At 35.6% G+C, this 10,511-nt stretch overlaps 1 long non-coding RNA gene across 2 annotated transcripts; it reads left to right on the top strand.

Moving 5' to 3' along the window:
• LOC132050609 (uncharacterized) lies at window positions 1-10,505 on the top strand. 2 transcript variants are annotated; one of them, XR_009413472.1, is made up of 3 exons: window positions 1-203; window positions 6,938-8,666; window positions 10,005-10,505. It is a non-coding gene; the product is annotated as an uncharacterized LOC132050609 (long non-coding RNA). The 2 variants fall into 2 exon arrangements; XR_009413473.1 differs by lacking the exon at window positions 1-203 and adding an exon at window positions 6,190-6,271.
• The last annotated feature ends 6 nt before the right edge of the window (window positions 10,506-10,511 follow it).

The raw sequence follows: 10,511 nt of genomic DNA, 5'->3' as shown, positions 1-10,511 counted from the left end.
CCCGACCCGGATTCCTTCCCATTTTCCACAAAACACAAAACGAACATAGCAGCCCTAAATCACATCTCTCCTACCCGAAATCACAACTACAAAAATGGGTTTGGGAGCCCTAAGATCAATAATCCGACTCGTTTCTTCAAAAGCACTCTTATCGACCCGACCCGTATCCGCATTCAACTCTCCGGTGACAATAATGTCTCCGGGTATTAATAATCTTCATTTTTCAGTTTTTATTATTGACTTGGCACGGAGTTTAAGAATATCTTTGGAATCTTGTGGTCTTAAAGTAATGTACCAAAATGTTGTTTAATCTTGTGATGTAAGCATGTCATTTGGAAATTAAGGAGTTGCCAAAGGAAAGGGACATTCTTTTGAAACGGACTAAAAAGGAAAATAAGATAAACAAATTGAAACGGAGGAAGTACATAGAAAATGTCATCCATAGGAAATATTTTAGCTTGTGAATCGGAGTTTTAACTTCTGGTGGTGGTGGTAGGCGTGTGGGAGGTGGGTAAGTGGGCGTGGGGGGTGAGTGTGAAGCGGGTTGGCGGGTGATGGGTGGGGGATTGAGGTGGAGGTAGGCAGGTAGGGGTGTGTGGATGGATGGTGCTTGCGTGTCTTCATTCCATGGATGACACTGAACTCTTAACTGAGGTAAGGGTCTTTTTTAAGTCTTGACCTATCTAGCACCTAGTTCCTTCTCTACTCTGCCACTTCTCGTGTAAGAATGTGCGCTGTTTAACTGGGAACCTCTATTGGGCTTGCATTTTTTTATCTGGTTTATAATTCAATACCAATATATTTATAATTTAATAAATATATTTATAATTTAATAACATATTCTGCCACACTAGTCTCAATCTGGCCCTTCAGCCCCCACCCTCCCAAGAAGGAAGTGAAAATGAGGGACAAAAAGGAATGAGTAGAATTACTGAATGTCTATTCATTTTAAGAAGCTATATTTTTTTCCATTGGAGACTACTTAGCATTCTCTTTGTTACTAATTGTACAAATAGATGTCCCTAGGTTAATGTGTTCGGATAGGTCGAGAGGTGTAATTATCTTATTCGTTATTATATTCAACTCACATGTCATGATTTTCTGCATTTGGATGAAACCCTAATGACTTGGTTTTATTGTTTGTATCCATTGAAATACGGGCTACTGCTGGGTAACTAATCTCTTTCTTTTGAAAGTCTGATGGATAACTCGTCATAGATCGTGAAGATCCATCCACACACTCCTACCTTAGGGTTTAAGGTTTTATTCCATTTTCAGATTTGGGCATTTTGCTGTGCAAATTATGATTTTTTTGGGGTGCTTTTGGTATAGACAAATATCTTTTACATAGAAAGTGTCTTCCATAGGAAATATGTTAGCTGGAGAAATCATGTACTCCCTCCGTCCCAACTATAAGTTGCAACTTTCTTTTTTTGACAATGATAACATATAAGTTTCAACTTTTCTCATGTCAATTTGATGGAAAATATATCTTAAAATGTAGGTCAAAGTTTGCATAGTTTGACTTTCGAGAAGCGAAATATAATAACTAATTTGGGACAGGAGTACTTGATCATTTTCTCGGGTTTAGTTGGGATTGTAATGGTATGAGATGGGGATTGGAACATGAGGATGTCGTTTTGATGATATTCTTGAGTGTTCACATTCACAAGTCACAACAATGTCCAAGTGTCGAGATTGTAAAGAAACTGACTTTGTCATGAAGTGATGTAAGTCACTTCCCTTCTTTTGGTGGAAAACATTTTCTTTGGAGATTTTTTTTTTCAACAATTCAAACTAACCACACACTAGAAAAGGAAAACATTCCCCAAAAAATATTTTCGGCTATGATTTTTATTGACTTTTGGGTTTTGACAGAATGAAAAAAAGTTAGAAGCTTTTTTTTCTTTTGGAATTTAGGTCCATATGCATGGGTAAAATATACCCCCCAGTGAACCTATAAGTTTAAACAATCCCAATGGAGGAAGTGTCAATCAGAGGAATGAGAAGAAGAGAATAGGGCAGAGAAAGGCATTTATATTGGTATGCCGTTAGAGCTTTTGATGCCCTTTATCTTAAAGATATATCTCTGTGGCTGCTATGATTATTGTCACCATTGTATTGCCTTTTTTGATAACAATTCCTTTCAAATGGGAATCTAGCATATTTTTTGCAACATGTACTTTAATTGGTTTGCCATCTCCGGAGGGCATTTTTATTATGCTAGGTAGTCCTCTAATTTTCGTGGCTCTATGAAAATGTCCTGACCAATTTTATTCTGTGGTATAAAGAAATAATTTCTTTAGTGATGAACATCAATGATGGACCTGCTTCCTCCAGTTGGTGACTGTATCTGGTCAAATAGAATTTTAAAAAATTGGGATACTTTATTAACAGTAAGAGGAGGGTTATACTAGATATCTGATACAATATCTCATGAAGCACAGTAATCAGATTTTTAGTTTGAATAGTTTTTTGAATTACTCAAATAATGTGCTAAGATATTCAGGGGCATGGAATCAAAACATGGTAATATCTCATGTATACGCACAAGTTACAGCAGGTAGAAGGAGAGAAATTTTTATTGTAAGTAATGATCCTTAAGCGTGGGTGTTTCATAATGAAGAAATTGATACTAGGCTAGAATATAAATTAAATTAAAAAGCTTTGCCTGGTAGGATTCCTTAACATCTTTGAGATCATTCCAGCTTCGAAATATTGTATTGGCATTGGATACCAACAATAACAACAACAACAATAACAGCAACAACAACCCATATTCACAATGGGGGCGGGAGGAACCTTACTCCTACCAAGGTAGGACGGCTATTTCTGAAAGACACTCGGCTCAATAAAAAGCATAAAAAGAGGTCAGATAAGGCTAAGAGTGTAACACCTCGTACCTTTTAATGTAAGCTTTGACCATGATCCTAGACTTAGAAAATCAGATAAAGAATGTAGGAATTGCAATTTCCCTTCGGTAAAAGACGGGGGTTTACGATGAACGGACCTTATTTCATATGGGCGTAATTCAAGTTATATTCGGTATCAAGAATTTCATGATTTCCGGAATTTGGCATTTGGATGTCAAATGGTTAAATACGGACTGTATTTCAAAATATGGCCCGTATTTCAAAACATATTTAGAATTTGGGAAAACTTCCTTAATGAAAGTTGAAGGGGAGCCTTAGCGGAACTGGTAACTAATTCTTTGCCTGTGACCGGAGGTCACGGGTTCAAGCCGTCTGATGCAAGGTAAGGTGCGTACAATAGACCTTGTGGTCGCCCTTCCGGATCCCTCGCATACGGGAGCTTATAAAATTTTCCTTAATGAAAGTTGTAGAGCTTTGAAATACCTTAGACGGTATATATGGGGGTCAAAGGAATATCTGTCCAAAGAGTTATGACCATTTTACTGAAGAGACGTAGACCGTATTTCAAAATAGACAAAATATTTCAAAATACGGCCGCATTTAATGGGCAAAAATTTTAAATTTTGGTAAGAAATATATTCGTCCGTATTAGTTCACATCATTATTTTTCATTCCTTAAGTCTTAGAACGACCTCCTACCCTCTTCCATCATCAAGAACACCAAGATAAGCCTACTCTAATTATTCCAACTCAATTCTAACACATACTTTAATAATCTAAACAAGAAATCATTGTTCATAAATTAGGGTTTTCAAGAAAACCCATCTCAAGGTTCAAGAATTCAAGATTTTGGAAATCCTCTTCAAGTTAGAGTCTTTAAGTCAAGTTTGGAGCATTACCAAGTATGTAGAGTTACTATCTACGTGTGGGAACATCATTGTTCTTCCCCACGCCTCCTAATCCATAAAGTATATATACTATAAATCCCTAAACATGTCTATGACTATATTTTGTTTGAATTGCTATTATTCTATCATTGTGTTCTTGATACTCATTATGATTATTGAGAATCTGTTCGTAATCCATGAAAACCTATATTTTTGTATTCCATGGGTTCTTGCATGCATGTTTTTGACTAAGGATGATTATTTCATGAATATCCTATATGTCTACAAGTTTTCATGTAATTAAATCATACAATTACTTTTATGCCATGATACAAGAAATATACATGCTAAATACAAGTTATTTCATGAAACCATGTTTACAAGTTATTTCGTGAAATCATGATTACAAAATAAGTACAAGTTAATTCACGAAAATCATGGGCTTCTTAGCCAAATTATATTATGTTCATGTTTTTGGGAGTTGCATGAATTACCAAGAAGACTCAGATAGCCTGAAACTATGTAGTCACCGTAGGATAAGGACAATCCCAAACAAGGAAGATACCTTAATTTCGGAATGGAATGGGCACGTTACCACCTTAGAGGCATTTATACTCCACGATGTCGATTTATGAGAGCTCTTTGCTTATCATGTTTTGCTTATATCATATATATATATATGTATATGTGGCTGTTTTGATTTTAGTTCTTATCATGTTATTCCATGTCCCATGTTATTTCATTTCCTTTACATACTAGTACATTCCACGTCCCTTTTATTGCTCCCGGGGCTGCATTTCACGATGCTACATCTATTATTAATTGTGTTTATAGGCATTATCTTTCTTTATCTAGTTTTGCATCTAAAGATATGTCCGGGGGCTTTATGAAAGTATGTTACGTGTTTTTCGGACCTAAAGGTTTCATAGTCAAGACAAGTGTCATATTAGAAATAGTTTCTTCTTTGGCTAATTTATGATATTGTCCGCATTCATGACTTAATTAAGTATTTATGTTTAATATTATGACTTTCTATATTTTGTAAAAGCTCATCATGTACTTCACGTTATATTTCCACTCATGTATGTCTCATAATGATTCAGCAAGCCATGTTGTTCACTCGATCACATGCAGTCAGGGACCGAGTGCCATGTTACGCCCAAGCCATGGTTTGGGGCGTGACAAAGATATTCAAAACGATACGGAAATGAAATAACGCAAGCGACGCAGATAATATAGGATAATCAAAGCATAGGAAATAACAGATAATAAAGAAAATCAGAACACAAAAAATTATACTGCGATAATGCTACTATTAATAAGGAAGGATAATGAGACTATCTACTAGCCTTCTACCCTAATCTGGGTCCTCTAAACCCTCCTATATAAGGTCAGTAAGAAGATTTGCCTGTCGTATCTAATTCCTTAACATGCTTGCTTTTCTTTGGCCATCCATGGCTAATCTCTCACATGAGGGCATTTGTGTCTCTCCTCTTTTGGCATTAGATATCCTCAATCTCGCTTCTTGCATCTTGTCTTCCACCGAGACCACTCCCATCTTGTCCTGAATATCCTTATCAAAAAATATTGTATTGGCATTAGACACAAATCTATTTAAGTTCAAATACCAGGAGCATTGACATCATATTGATACCTGAATATTAAAAAAATCACTCTATATAATAAATCCTGAAACTGAAGTGCTCTTATACGTGCTAAACATTTTGCAAAAAGGAGGATGATAGACTAGGTCGAAACCAAATCCCCCCGACAACCACATCTCTACAATAAGAACTATAGTGAATGTTGAAACTGACATGTGAGTAAACATCTCACAAAGTTTGACCAGCTTTCAAGAAAATCAGAATAGGAATAACTTGACAGATGGTTCTATGCTTCCAATATATATATATATATATAGAGAGAGAGAGATATATATATATATATATATATATATAGGACATAGGCCGGCCACGTGGAGCGCTCTATGACCAGAAATAGCTTTTATCTTTTTTCTCCAATTTTTGAGGTTTTCCCCTAATTTTTTCCCAATTGACCTAATCAAGTTTAGCAAACGGTTTCTTCTCTCTTCATTGACGATGTCTATTCCCACCACCGAACTCTATTCTCTCTCTTCCATGTAAAACAAAATTGCTTCGCTTTCCTTTCATCTGCTCCTTTCTTCGGACGACCCTTTTCTTCTAATCCAACCGCTGGACATCCATCAAGGCCACTGTTAAAGTTCTAGCGCAGGGCTAAAAAAGGACTGGTACCTTTTTCCCTTTTCCTAAAATATCAAAAACTCAAAAGTGTATTTATTCCTTCTGAAATTTCTAACCCAAAATTTATGCTTCAGAATTGATATTCTTCACTTTTTGCTCTCTTATTTTTTTTTTTTTAATTACACAGAAAACGATTTTGGACTGTGTTTGCAGATTCGATGACAAAGTCTGGAAGAAACAATTTTTCCAGTAATTGAAGCAAAAGATCAACCACTATTATCATTAAGTGGTTATGTCTTCCTCCTCCCTTTTCTCTAAGTTAACTTTTTGTATCAACATCTACTTCTATTTAATTATTGTGCCTACTGTCGGAATTTCCATCACTAAACGACTAACATGAACTTACACATTTGGAAGACTTTGAAATTAATAATAGCTATCTTAACGATAAATACTTTATTTTTAAAATTTGTTGACTGGTGGTAGTGATGATGCCTCTGCCCCTACTCCTTCCGTTGCGGTTTGTAAATCTTTTCATTAGGGTAATGAGGTAAAAGTTGATATTCGTGTTGTATCGCCTCCCATAACGGCACTGTCGCTATTGCCACGACACTCTCTCTCACTTTGGTTATCAAGTAGTTATTTTTCACATTAATTATATACAATTAGGATACTCATAAGAAATAATCCTTCTGAGGTGCTTCAACTTTTGCGCTGCTTAATTTTGAAAATTGTGATTGAAACGCTTGAAACTTTCTTTGGAAGTACAGTACATTCGATATAAAAAATTATATTGTTACGGTTGATATGTTATTTTTATATACAAATTTGAGACTCAAAAGGAGATAAATTCCGTGCTTGATTGCTGTCTTTTAAATTATTTTCAACTATCGGTGTAAAAACCAGCATCCTGCTACAAAATGTCCATTTAGTTTGTATTTTTTCCTTAATGTAGAATGTTGAAGAAGGCCTGCATGTGGCTTCAGTTAGTTTTCATTCTTCTTGGCTGGCAGTTGAGGAGATTTGTGGCTCGCCTTTTCTAATTATTTTTTTTTAAGTGCATTTTTTTTTTAAATATGTAATAAAAGTGAAACTCAAAGGAAAAAGTACAAGCAAGGGGGGCTAGGCCTTACCTCACCAATAGCCTTTTATAACTCATTTGATTGTGATGCCATTAAATGCTAACCTTAAGTAGAATGAGTCAATAGTTCCATTGGCCATAACAATGGTTGCTCATGGAATGTCTAAATTTCATTAGTTTCTGTCTATGCGTAGTTGTCGCCTTTTTGACGAAAGCTTGAGGCTTTTCGTTTGTTTTATAGAGGTAGAGGAGTTAGAAAATAATTTACCTATTGCGATTATTGATAAGGCCTTTGAGAAACTCGGAAATGATATTGCCATTGCTTTTGAGTATTGATGTTCTTACATTGGGTTTTATAAGGTTCTGCTCTTGATAATTTATTTGGCTCTATCAAATGATTTGTTTTCCTTCCTTGCAAAATATTGCTTTTTCCCCCCCTTCTTACAAAGTATTGTAGTAACTGTTTAAGGTTAAAATAAGGACCATAATAGCTTTCTTGTTCTGTTGAGTTCTCTAATGTGGTTTTATTGTTCAGTTGTGCATATTCTGAAAATATTGTTGGTTGATCTACTGAAGAGAAGTACATTCTAAAAATGTTTTTCATGAGCAGAGAAGTAGCTAAACAGAACGACCTTCAAGAAGTGTAGTTTCTGGAACTTGAGTCTTTTTCTACCCATTTTCTTGTGTTTGGTAGGCAAAGTTGGAAAATGTCATTTTAAGAGCATTTACATATATTTAAAGCAAAACACTTTGAAGTTTTTAGAATCGGAGTGTAACTTCTGGTGGTGGTGGTAGGCGTGTGGGAGGTGAGGTAAGTGGGGGTGGGTTGGGTCTGCAGGGGGTTGGCGGGTGGTGGGTGGGGGGTTGGGATGGAGGTAGGCAGGTAGGGTTGTGTGGATGGATGGTGCCAATGTGTCTTCATTCCATGGATGACACTGAACTTTTAACTGAGGTAAGGGTCTTTTTTTAAGTCTTGACCTATCTAGTACCTAGTTCCTTCTCTACTCTGCCACTTCTCGTGTAAGAATGTGGCTGTTTAACTGGGAACCTCTGTTGGGCCTGCATTTTTTATCTGGTTTATAATTCAATACCAATATTTCTACTATATAGAAGAGTGAAGCAAGGGACGACCAAGGGTATTTCAGTAATATAGTGCTAATTTGAGGGCATATTGTCGTACGTATATCTCAGCTTTCTTTATATCCGTTACTTTCTGGAATCCATTCGCTCTTCCACGGCTCTACTATTTTTTTTTCCAAGAATTTTTCAATAATGGTGCCGGTTTGCTTGAGGGAGTAGCTTTCCTGTGTTCATGAGCAACAGGTAACATTCTATTTGTTTTAGTACCGGCTTTCCTGATTTTCAATTTCTTATGAGAGGTATATATGAATTTATTTACTTCATTAACATTACATTATTGGTGTAGGATTAACATCGATTTTAGAAAGATTAAAAAATAAATCCGCTTTGTACTCCCCTACACAACCAAAGATAAGCAAGAAATAATTCCTTTTCGTCTTGATTTCTCAGTTGTACCGGAAACAGCGGTATGGTTTGCGTACACTCTACCCTCTCCAGACCCCACTTTGTGGGATTTCACTGGGTATGTTGTTGTTGTTGTCTTGATTTCTCAGTTGCAGAATCAATAACTTCTTTTAATCCTAACTGGATGAAGAGAACTATAAATCTATACAAATCTATACCCTCAAATTGCAGATATTGTTGAAGAGTTCTCATCGTTCAAAATTTGTTCACAATTCATAATTTAAAAATCATTATAATAGGTCTATGAGTGCACGTATGGGCTATGGACAGGCAATATGTGAGCTGAACTTACCTCGGAGTCTTTTTGAATTTGTCAACGCATGCAGTAGCGCATTAAATTGCATCTTTCTTTGTGTAATAATAAAAAAAGCTGAAGTTATTCGCTAACTTTCAGTTACTGGTACAATTTTTTTTTTTTTCAATTGAGCTTGCTCTGACTATGGACTTACTATTCCTTATTGACCTTCTACACCAGTTGGCTATGAATGTCAACATTGTTTCTTGGTCATTGGGTGGATGGACAAAATTAGAAAGTTTTAACTCAAGAGGGATTCAGAGATGGTTAGACTGCAATAGTAGAGTGGATAGGGTAAAATCTCTGCACCAAGAAAATTGAAAGTTCCGATAGGATTTTATAATCAGTGATAAAGAAAAATTGTTTGGGAGATCCAGATTCATTGTACAATTTAAAGAATGAATAAGCAGTTTCTACGTAGACCTTACTCTCCATAGTCAAAAATAGTGGATTCCGTAGTGATATGATCTACGGTCTATGGGGTGATTTGTGACTTCAAAATGATTGTAGTTTAAAAGATAGACAGATGAAGCTTTGCATCTGGTAAAATTCTTTATCTGCTAAATACATGTGTGTTACATGTAAGCCAAAAGGTGATAATGTAGATGTTCACATGTATGCCAAAAGGTGATAATGTAGATGTAAGGAGGAATTCTCAAGGGTCCTAATGGTTTGCTAATTGCTTAATTGAGGTTGTCTATCTTTTTATTCCTATCTCCATGCTTTGATGTTCAATTGTATGATGAACATCAGACTGATCTTCATCCACTTCTTATATTCCTTCTACTGACACAAAGTTATTTGAGTTCAAGAGCTTTGCGCTTTGTGGAATGAGAGAAATAATAGATGTTTCGATCAGGAGTTTTATGGCTTTATGTTCTTTGATGTACAAGTAGTTTACCGCTTTTTTGCTTTAAGTTACACTTTGTACATGATGAGTATAAATGGTAGAATTCATTAATCTTATAAAAGGATACGCTGAAGGGTGGAATCCTTGTAAGATTACTTAGGATTTCTTTTCTTTTCTTTAAATTTTAAATGCTACTTCATCACTTAGGATTTCTTCTTTCCCCCTCTAATTTTGCTACTTCTTTATTGCAGGTCATGAAGATTTGAATACTGATTGTTTTGCTAATCAGCCATTCTTACAAGGACTGATGTGAAACTCTTATGCACTTACTAGAGTTAGTGAGATCCAAGAGATGAGAATGTCAGTTTGTATAAACAGAATATTCCTAGGAACTTGTTTGAGCTTACGTTCTTTTTTGTTGGACATCGATTGGCTTATGCTAGATCTGTTGGTATCTTTTCAATTTTCATGGTTTGAGTTCGAATTTAGTTTAAAGTTGCTTCGGATTGATATATCCTTTACACTAAAAAAAAAGATGTGATCTCGAGTAGATTGATGCTCTTCAATTTTTGTAGGTGCATAGCTTAATGCAATAAAGTCCTTGTAATGTATGCACGGGCATATATAGAAGAGTGAAGCCCTTAGACGACCAAGGGCAAAACAGTCTTCTTAGCTCAGTCATTCTAGGGTAAAAATGGAAACTTAGATTACTGATACATCATTATAATCGTTAATTGCATGTTCTAGAAGCATCCTTT

Source organism: Lycium ferocissimum, chromosome 3 (genome assembly GCF_029784015.1).
Source record: "Lycium ferocissimum isolate CSIRO_LF1 chromosome 3, AGI_CSIRO_Lferr_CH_V1, whole genome shotgun sequence".
Classification (NCBI taxonomy): Eukaryota; Viridiplantae; Streptophyta; class Magnoliopsida; order Solanales; family Solanaceae; genus Lycium; species Lycium ferocissimum.
This window is presented reverse-complemented; position numbering and strand designations above follow the sequence as displayed.